The sequence below is a fragment of the Pongo abelii genome, chromosome 1 (assembly GCF_028885655.2).
Source record: "Pongo abelii isolate AG06213 chromosome 1, NHGRI_mPonAbe1-v2.0_pri, whole genome shotgun sequence".
Lineage (NCBI taxonomy): Eukaryota > Metazoa > Chordata > Mammalia > Primates > Hominidae > Pongo > Pongo abelii.
The window spans coordinates 217,086,829-217,097,202 of NC_071985.2; the positions used below are offsets into that span (position 1 = coordinate 217,086,829).

At 45.8% G+C, this 10,374-nt stretch overlaps 1 long non-coding RNA gene and 2 other non-coding genes across 3 annotated transcripts; 2 read left to right on the top strand and 1 right to left on the bottom strand.

The window, feature by feature from the left end:
• Positions 1–1,987: 1,987 nt before the first annotated feature.
• On the bottom strand, positions 1,988–7,927 carry LOC129059693 (uncharacterized). Its single transcript, XR_008525713.2, has 3 exons — positions 7,462–7,927; positions 3,006–3,061; positions 1,988–2,235 (listed from the first exon to the last, which is right to left on the bottom strand). It is a non-coding gene; the product is annotated as an uncharacterized LOC129059693 (long non-coding RNA).
• Positions 3,135–3,208, top strand: TRNAN-GUU (transfer RNA asparagine (anticodon GUU)). The gene has a single exon. It is a non-coding gene; the product is annotated as a tRNA-Asn (tRNA).
• Positions 7,928–9,505: 1,578 nt separating the features above from the next.
• LOC112130795 (U1 spliceosomal RNA) lies at positions 9,506–9,669 on the top strand. Its single transcript, XR_002913001.2, has one exon. It is a non-coding gene; the product is annotated as a U1 spliceosomal RNA (small nuclear RNA).
• Positions 9,670–10,374: the final 705 nt, after the last annotated feature.

A 10,374-nucleotide genomic window follows, 5' to 3' on the forward strand; every position in this document is an offset into this window, starting at 1 on the left:
TTTTAATTCCTTCACATCTACAGCCTGATGCACCTGCCGATTCAATGCACCATTGTTGGTGGCAACTCCATTCTACCCTACACTCAAGCCAAAAAACCAGGTTCTCCTTGAGGCTAGTCTTTTTCTCACAGCACACATCCAATTTGTCAGAAAACTTATGTTTCCTGTTTGGTTAATTACAGATTTTGAACTGCCCAAACTTTCTCTTTCTTGGTGTCTGAATTTTGGCAATGGAGTCTCCTGATACAGGCAGGATCGATTCTACTGACGATTCTCAAAACCGTCAGACATTTAAGAGCCTTAATCTCGGGGTCAGGGTTTGGGCCACCCTTGAACCTTTTCTTTGGGCCTACCCGTCAAAATCAGCCTGGCCAGGCCTGTCTTCAAGGCCCAGGGACAGGGCCAGGTCACCCTGACGCTTCTTGAAGCTTCTCCCGCCAGGTCGGCAGCCACCCTCCCCTTCCCTCTGACCTGCAGAGAAGCTTCAGGGGGCATTTATTCAATTTGCTAGGAACCCACGGGCGCAGGTGCGCGTGACTCTGTGGTTCCCACCCCACCCACAGCCCTCCTTGGTCCTCTCGCTGTCTGAAGCGGGCAGTAACGTTCCGGGTGAGTTTGGGTTCTGAAGACACCTAGTGAAGGAGGGACCGGTAGGGAAGGGCACTGGCCCCTTAGGTCCTTCGTAGCCAGGGATCCGAAAAAGGTCTTGAAGAAATAGAAAGGGAGAGTTGGAAGTAGATCAAAGGGAAAGAAAATCCTAGATTTCCTATCTGAAGGCACCATGAAGAGAAAGTCCGCCTCCTCTGGGCCGTGTCCTCACATCGCTGGTGAACCGAGTTCCATTCTCCATTGGAGACCAAATCAGTTGACTTTGGCTTGACTCCTAGTGAAGAAGCCATGCTTTGTCCTCCCCCGTTTAGCTCTTGATCCTGAAGCACTTGATTTTCTCTCCCGGGCTTTCGATGGATTTCAGGGATGCAACTGAGAAATTTGTTTTTAATGCACTTAATTGAAGTCCGAATATTTTAAAGTATTTTTGCAAAGAAAAACGTTTCCTTTTGCAATGAAGACATTCAGATGTGAGGAAAATCACTAGGCTCTCACAAACACAAATTCCACGTCAGCAGGTAGGTTTGACCCTCAGGTTGGGCACATTTTCAGTGCACCATTGGAACTTAAGATGAATCTAGGACATTCATGATTCATATTTTTAGGTTTTTAGTACAATTTAATATTTTAAATTTAAATACGCATTCTGAAAATTGTATAACCAGCAGAAGAAACCGGCTTTACGCCATATTTACAAACATAGGAAAGAAAGATATTTTAAATGACAATGCTTCCTAAATGGCAACATTTTTAAAGTACCCGGAGAAAAAAAGTTAACCTAGAATTCTATGCAAAAATAAAATTTCAAAACTGTGAATGAAATAAGGACATTCAAAAACATACAAAAGCTAAAAGAATTCACCAACCAACACTACAAGAAATCTTAAGGGTTCTCCGGGCAGAAGCAAAAGGATACCAGATAAAAATGTGGACCTACTCAGAGAAACGAATATTGGAGATGGCATTTAGAAAGCATGTACTACACGTTTTCTTATAGTTTAAATCTTTCAAAAAATATTTGATGTAATAAATAAAAGTAAGAATGAATCACTTTTTAAAGCTTACAGTGCATAAAGTAAAAATACATAACACTAGGATAAAGGCCAGAAAGGAAGGCATAGTGATAGTAGAAAGCAGACTATGGTAAATTAAAGATGTATCCCAGAAACCCTAAAGCAGCCCCTGAAATAAGAAAAGGGTTATAGCTAATAAAGCAACAAAGGAAAGAAAATGGAATGAAATAAAAGCTATGGAAACACCATGCTGGAACAACTACCCTCTAGGCATCCACCCTATAGAAATACACCAGTGGCCAATGAGAGTGTACAAGAATGATGACTGCAGCATTATTTATAATCATAAAATAATAAAACCAACATAATTTCAAAGATATATGAAAAGGGTTTTATTTATTTAACAGACAGACAATTGAACAAACAAACAATGGAGGCAAGTCCTTTGCCAAAAGGAACACAGAGGGTCATGATGATGCTACTCCTGCAAGGATTTCAGGGTTCCCAGACGCCTAGATTTCTGTCTGGTTCTTCTGGAAGATGTTATTCTTCGGGAGCAATAGGTCCTCGAGTTTGGGGCTCTTTCAGGTTCTCTCTCCATTTCCCCATTCTGCTACAATAAACAAACAAACAAAAACAATTCTCACTTCCAGAAGATTCCGCCTGTGCCTCTGCATGCGCATTTCAGGAGGTCTGGATGTCTGGTCCACCGCTCCCCGTCTTCTTTCCCACCTTTTGCTTTTCCCTTTACCTGCTATCTCCTTACAGCCCCACGGCCGGACCACCGCCCAGCTGAGCCCCCGCGGCTCCACCGCGCAGAAGGTGCCACGGAGGCCCTGCCAGTTGCCCGCCCTGCGGGGTGCCGAGAAATCAACGCTTTGTAAAAGGAACTTCCCCATGGAAAAAAATCTGTTGATTTCCGCTCTTAGGGCTCTTCAAAGGACTAAAAGCTAAAGGCCACGATCAATTCATTCGACAAGTCCTAGTCGTGAGCCCTGGTGAGTACCAGACCCTGCTCCCCCCAGGGGACCCACGAGCGACCCTCACCACCATCCCTGCCCTGGTGGAGCCCCTGTGAGGAAAACAAGATCTGAAGATGGCAGCGGAAGCTCCTCAGCGGCCCCCACAGCGACTGGGCAGGGTGGGCACAGGCTCCTTCAATGGGTGAAGGCGGCACAAAGAACGGGAGGAACCTTCCCCGGAGGCCACAGGGCGTTCAGCTTCCCTTGGGCCCCCAGGCGGCTCTGGCTGGGTCGCCGACCGGGGGGTTTCTGGAAGCTTCTGAAGCAGGGGAGGGGCAGGGCGGGCGAAGGCAATTCGGCTGTTCTTCTGGCTCCAGAATCTCCTAACGCGCAGGTGTCCAACGTGACCGGCGCGACTCACCGCTCTAATCTCTCTGGTTTTCCAAGGCCTTGCTCAGTGGTCCTGCCGGGCGGGCCCTGAGAATAGACGGAACGGAGGAAGTTCAGTGAGTGCGCCCTTCCTATATGCCCAGTAGAGTCGGAAGCGCTTGTCTCTGTGGCGCAATCGGTTAGCGCGTTCGGCTGTTAACCGAAAGGTTGGTGGTTCAAGCCCACCCAGGGACGCTTATTGGAACTTTTGAAGCATTCACGCATTGTCAATCACTAGATAAATGGGGAAGATTTTATCTTCTCGAAGTCCCAAGCGACGAATTTCTGACAGATGCATGTCAAGAGCCCCCACCTTCCCGACCAGATTCTTAACCAGGTATCTCCTGAAATGCCGGGTTTACACCTGTGTAACTAAGGAATCCTGAAACAGAGACCTAGGAACCCACTTCTGCTGTGATAAAATTCTAATTCAGTCCCTTATACGCTTAAACGAGTAATTTACAAACCTCCATTTTTTCATATTTTAGTAGTCGGGATCCACTATTACCTCTAGGATGAGCCTGGGTTTCCTGATTGCTCTATCAATAATGTGACCAGTGGAATCATTCATCACGATAGTGATCTTCTCCATCATTTTTGAAAACAATATTTTTCCTCAGTTTATGCATGATTTATTTAACCCTTTTCAAAATGTTTTTGTTAGCCAGGTGTGGTGGCATGCACCTATAATCCCAGCTACTTGAGAGGCTGAGACAGGGGAATCCTATGAACTTGGGAGGTGGAATCTGCAATGAGCTGAGATGGCACCACTACACTCCAGCCTGGGCATTACAGTGAGACTCTATCTCAAAAAAAAAAAAATGTTTTTGAGATGACGTTAGTTTCATGGTTTTAGGATCACAAAGAACGCTGCAGTCACCATTCTTGTACACATATCTTTGGTCATTGTGGAAATGTTTACACTGCCGACATTTCTGTATTGTAGAAAGCTGGATGCGCCATTGCTACATTATATTGCTTACATAATGCTTCTAATTTGAGTCCATTCTGCAAATGTATCTTTCATGGGAGCAGCACCAAATAATATTCCAATATAAATGTTTATAAGAGGAAAATGTGCAGATGTGCAGTTGAGCTGCGTGCCTCTCCATGGGGCCCATGTGCATAAAATGGTGGCATTAGCAATCATCTGAGAGTGGAGTTTGTGGCCCTCTGATGTCAAAAGCTGAGGCAGAGGACATGAAAACCGTCGCTGTACGTCCTCTGTAGTCTGGCCAGAATTATTCCTAGGTCGGTGGTCTCTTATCAGGAGGGAATGCTGCTTGCTTGTTTTGTCAAAACCACAAAAGGGAGGGAAAGCATCAGGCTGTGGGTTGATAACAGTAGTGAAGCAAATCTTTCCAAAGGCTAGGTTTGTTAAACCTTAGGAAAAAAATCCTAATTCTTACAAGATGGTGCCGTGCATTTCCAGGCTCTTGGTGTCCCAAAGAACTGTACATGACACACAAAGCAGCAAAGCAAAGCAAAAATTGATTAAGCACAGTAACACTCTCGGAGTGGGGAGAGTGGGCTGACCTCTGGGATGTGAGATCAGTATTAGTTTGGTGTACTTTGGGTCTTTGTATGTGTGGCTTTTTTTCTTCCCTTCACAAGGATGTCTAATCATTAGCCAGTGTTTGCCTTTTGATTGATAGATGGGTTGTTTAGTTGCTTTGGCCCTTGTGTGCTTGCACATTGCCTCCATCCCATAATTTTAAGTACATGCATGATATGCAGTCCATATGCATGAGTTTTAATGAGCTGATTATGATATGGAGTCATGTTAAGGATACTTTTTTTTTCTAATGCACATGCGTATCTCTGAGGAGCTGCCAGTTTACTCGTTTGGATCTCGCCAGCCGTGGGGTCCTTGCTTGCTTTTCTTTTTTTTTTTTTGAGACAGAGTCTCATTATGTTGCCCAGGCTGGAGTGCAGTGGTGCAATCTCGGCTCACTGCAACCACTGCCTCGTGGGTTCAAGTGATGCTACTGTCTCAGCCTCCCAATTAGCTGGGAGTACAGGAGTGCACCACCATGCCCAGCTAATTTTTTGTATTTTTAGTAGAGACAGGGTTTCACCATGTTGGCCAGGCTGGTCTCAAACTCCTGACCTCAAGTTATCTGCCGGCCTTGGCCTCCCAAAGTGCTGGGATTACAGACATGAGCCACCGTGCCCAGCCTTGCTTGCTTTTTTAAATCTTACCTTTTGTTTTGGCTGCTCAACTTCTGCCTTTTATCTTGCTTCTTGCTCTCCCACACCATCACCTTGCTTTTCTTTCTACTTTCACTCTCTCTGCCTTTTATCCAACTTCCAATTCCCACTGCTGTTCTCCTGCCTTATAATGGCAGGTAGTGAGAGGAAGTTTTAAGGTGGCATGTCTAACCTCCTAGCCTGCCACATCCAGAAACCACTTTCGAGGTTTCTCTGCAGTCCTGTCAGCCAAGAGGGAGTCCATTCAGTTGGTTGTAGGGCCTAGGGCTTATTTTTATTTCTCAATCCTGAGAAGATAAGGCTGGATTAATGCAGATTCTCTGCAGGTGTAAATTTCCCCTACAAAAGACAGTTTTGCAGAGTTACTTCTGTTTGCTGGCTCTCTGACAGCATCTTAAAATATGCCAAAGGAATATATTCTGGGGTAAAATATTTTTATTTCCTTCATCTATCAAGAGCTTCACCATGCTGACAGCCTCCAATCCAAGCATACCTGAAGCTTTTCTTTGTTTGTTTGTTTGTTTGTTTTTTTGAGACACAGTCTCACTCAGTCACCCAGGCTGGAGTGCAGTGGCATGATCTTGATTCACTGCAAGCTTCACCTCTCAGGTTCATGCCATTCTCCTGCCTCAGCCTCTGGAGTAGCTGGGACTCTAGGTGACTGCCACCATGCCTGGCTAATTGTTTGTAAATTTTTTAGAAGAGTTGGGGTTTCACCATGTTAGTCAGGATGGTCTTGATCTCCTGACCTCGTGACCTCCCACCTGGGCCTCCCAAAGTGCTGAGATTACATGCATGAGCCACCGTGCCCGGCCCCTGAAGCCTTTCTTTTTAAAAAGCTTTCCGACCCTTGTGACTGCCTTCAAGTCTCTGCCAAAATGCAAATAACAGTGACTGACTCCCTGCTATAGCCAGCTCGGAATAAATAGCCTTTGCTTTTTTTCATTTGGTTGGTCTTTGTTTATTTGCAGAAGCTTCAATGTAGAGTTGACAAGGACTCCAATCTTTGACCAAACCTTAGTAGTTTCCTCTGAGCCCTTTTCTCTGTTACTTCTTCGCCTGCCAAGTCCAATTTTAGGAAACAATACAGTTGAGTCTAGTTTAGCAAGAGTCTTCGCAATCACCTTTGATAGCTAATCAAGTTCCTCTTAGTAATTTTCCATCCACCGACTTTCTTATCTTGCCAATTGGCTATAATCTTCAACTCCTCCTGCTGTATTTGAGGTTCAGCACAGTTCTCTGCTGGTCTCTTCTGCCTACTGTAGTACATACAACAAAATCTGTCTCATGTTTTTAACAAGTGTCCAGTGTAGTCCCTCAGAAACTACCTTTGCAAAATTATGACAATAAGAGAAAGCTGACATGGCAGACTCCATCTTGGTTCTAGCCTCACCGGCTAGCTGTCTTTGCTCATTCCTATGCAATTACTCCCAAGCTAATTTTGGGAAAAATCGAGTTTATACTTTAAATCAGGGGTCCCCAACCTCCAGGGCCACAAGACAGGTACTGGCCCATGGCCTGTTAGGAATCCAGCTGAACAGCAGGAGGTGAGCTGCAGGCTTTCAAGCATTACCACCTGAGCTCTGCCTCTTGTCAGATCAGCATGAGCATTAGATGCTCATCAGAGCTCGTGCCCTATAGGCAACTGCTCATGTGAGTGATCCAGATTTTGCACTCCTTATGAGACTGTAACTAATGCCTGATGACCTGAGATGGAACAGTTTCATCTGGAAACCATCCACCACCCCCTTCCATGGAAAAAGTATCTTCCACGAAACCAATCCCTGGTGACAAAAAGGTTGGAGACAGCCAAAAAGGCTGGCTTAAATGATAACCTTCCCCAAAACTAAATTACCCCTGTAAAACTAATGAAAGATCGCCAAGTTAGGAGGATGAAAGGGGCCTGATTCCTGCTAAGATGTATGCCTCGTTAAATAATTACCAGCCATTATTCCAGAAGTCACAAGATTCGCAGCTTCCCCAATTACTGCTGTGAAGAACGTCACTATTGTAGAACCCAAGATTGGCCTCTTGAGATGTCTTTTCAGGCTTTTGCATTTCTGACCATTGGATGGCACCATCTGGCCCGAAAATCAACCAGTCCCTTAGCCCCCACCCAGAAGCTGACTCCATGCAGAAAGGCCATTTTCCACACCCCTGTGATTTCATCCCCAACAATCAGCACCGCACAAGCCCTAGCCCCCTCCCCAACAAACTATCTTTGAAAAACCCCTTACCTCCAAGCCTTCAGTGAGATTGGTTTGAGTAATAACTCTGTCTCCCACATGTCGTGGCTGGCCTGTGTCAATGAAACTGTTTCCTGCAGTGCCATGGTCTCCTTGAATTGATTTTGTGTGTACATTCGGCAGGAAGAACCCATCAGGCAGCTACATCTGCAGGACGGTGCCAGTACTTTCCACAAAGGCTGGTCAGATACCCAGAAAGTATTTCTCCATTACCACCTGGACAATGTGTCTCCCTGTCAATCTCCAGGGAATGGGGCCTGGATCAAGTATTTAGTATTCAGCAGTTACTACCCTGTCACCTAATCCCTCATTTTCAATATTTTGCCAAGCTTCCAGTGGCCTAACTGGCCACCACACCGCAGAATCTTCACTTTATGGTCTCCAAGGAGAACTCTCCACTCGATGTTTTGTGATTTGAACAACGGAATAGAATCTGATACTGGTGGGCTGGGGGAGGTCCCCGGACACTGGTGGGATCTCGACCCCAGCAGTGGTGTCCAGGCTCTTGACACCATCTCGAGAACAAAGTCAAAGATGAGCCAGCAAATAGTGAAAGAAGAGATTTATTGCAAAGCAAAAAGTACACACTCAAGAAAGGGGAGTTCGGGCATACTCGAGAGAGAACAATGGGTTCTGGGGTTTCATCTTGATGGGTTTCTTTAACCAAGGAGTGGAATATTCATGAAAATTCCTGGGTAAAGGTGGAGATTTCTCGGAACCGTGGTGCCATCCATTTTTACATCAAATATTGGTCTCAGAACTATCATGGCACCGGTGGGTGTATGATTTAGTATGTTAATGAGCATATAATGAGGGCCTAGGTAAAACCTCCATCAAATCCAGCACCACATCGGGTCCACTCAGTCTTACCCAGCTTGGTCCACACCCTGGTTTTTCAGCATCTTAACAGCCCATAGCCTCAAGTCATGTAAATCTGCTGCCTAGAATTTGTTATCCTGTGACCACCCGGTAGTATTCCTGTCTCAAATCTACTTGTAAATATTCAAATGGTTATTGACTTGAGCATTCCAACTTTGCTTACTTCACAGTGTTTCCTGCGTAATATATAAGAAAAGATGATCCAGACATTTGTTAAACTTCTCAAATAAGATGTATCCCAGGTATTTGCGTCAAATTTGGATGATTTTGGTTTTGTCTTTGCAGAATATAAAAAACTAACATGAGGTAAGCACTAAGGTATGGAGATGGCTGTGCAGGAGGTGACAAAGTCCAACACCATGCTTGAGAGTGTCCAATCATCTCTTCTGGGGCAGCATATTTTTCTACAATACTGAATTTGGAAAAAAAAAAAAACCAACAACATCAAAAAAAAAAAAAACAAACCTACAAGATTGATGAAACTGGACAACTGTCTTTATAACATTACCAGTGATAAAACCAGTAAGGAAGGCTGGTTTGCAGTCATCTGAGCAGCCTCTTTACTTTCATAAATATGGTTTGTCTCTGATATTAAACGGCTTCCAATTGCAAGTGGAATGCTACATCACAAGGATAAGGATGCGAAGAGAACAAGTTTCTTCTGTAATCTGAAACACTCTAGTTTGAGAATTAAAAGCCATTCTTTGAAGAAGGGTTCCCCCCAGCTCCCTCTGTCCTCCGAAAAGTTGCTTCTCAACACATGCTAAAGACCAGCTTCTTTGGGAGAGAGCACATGCAGGGAAGGGAGAGAAAAAGGGAGAGGCAGACGTCATTTCCCCTTGCCGGCTCTGGCAGCGGATTGGTCGGTTGAGTGGCAGAAAGGCAGACGGGGACTGGGCAAAGCACTGTGGGTGACATCACGGATAGGGCGACTTCTATGTAGATGAGGTAGCACAGGGGCTGCTGCTTCGCCACTTGCTGCTTCGCCACGAAGGAGTTCCCGTGCCGTGGGAACGGGTTTAGGACCGCCGATCAGAACTGAGAATCCCAGCGGTGTATGAGGGCTGGCAAGGTCTCGGGAGTGCGCAGGGGAAGTGACCGTGTGTGTAAAGAGTGAGGCGTATGAGGCTGTGGCGGGGCAGAGGCAGAAAATCTCATACTTACCTGGCAGGGGAGATACCATGATCACGAAGGTGGTTTTCCCAGGGCGAGGCTTATCCATTGCACTCAGGATGTGCTGACTCCTGCGATTTCCCCAAATGTGAGAAACTCGACTGCATAATTTGTGGTAGTGGGGGACTGCGTTCGCGCTTTCCCCTGACTTTATATAGTTTGAAGAACAGACTGTACTTTAAGGGTAATTTTTTTTTTCTCTTTGTTTGTACCTTGGTTAGCGTTTTAGACTTAAGCGTTAATCCTACAGTGGAAAGCAGTGCAATGGAAAGTAACAGGTCTCCTGTCCGCGGTAGGAGAAAAAGCGAGCATCAGCCTTATTGGCGTTGTAACACAAGCTAACAAGGGTGAAGATCGCTCAGCTCTTCCCTTTCTACCGGGGCTGCTTTTTGCGGGGATTGGTCCGCGTTCTCCAGTCTCTTGGTTTCTCACGCTCTCTGAAAATCTTCGTGTTTTTTCCTACCCCCCAAGTCACCTCCTACACAGCTTCTGCTTCCAAGCTCAGCCCCCACAGGAGATTGTAGAATTTCTGTGCCAGCTGGGAATGTGTTCTCACCTCTTAGAGCCAGGTAGAAACTACTCAGTAGGGCGCTGTTCTCTGGGAAGAAAGCAGGGCCTTTGGGGCTCTCAGTGTCCCGGTTGGGTTGTAGACATAACAGGCTTACTTTGCGTAGGGGAAAGGCTCTACCCGCCGCCAGGTGCCCTAGCGCATATTCCTCGAGGCCCGCACGTCAGAACCGCAGTCTAACCTGTCTTGGCCGAAATGCGCTGCGATTCTCCTTGAGATAGAAGGAGGGAAGTTTTATGAGGAGCCAGGTCCAGTTTCCCTACTTACTATCTCCTGCCGTTTAC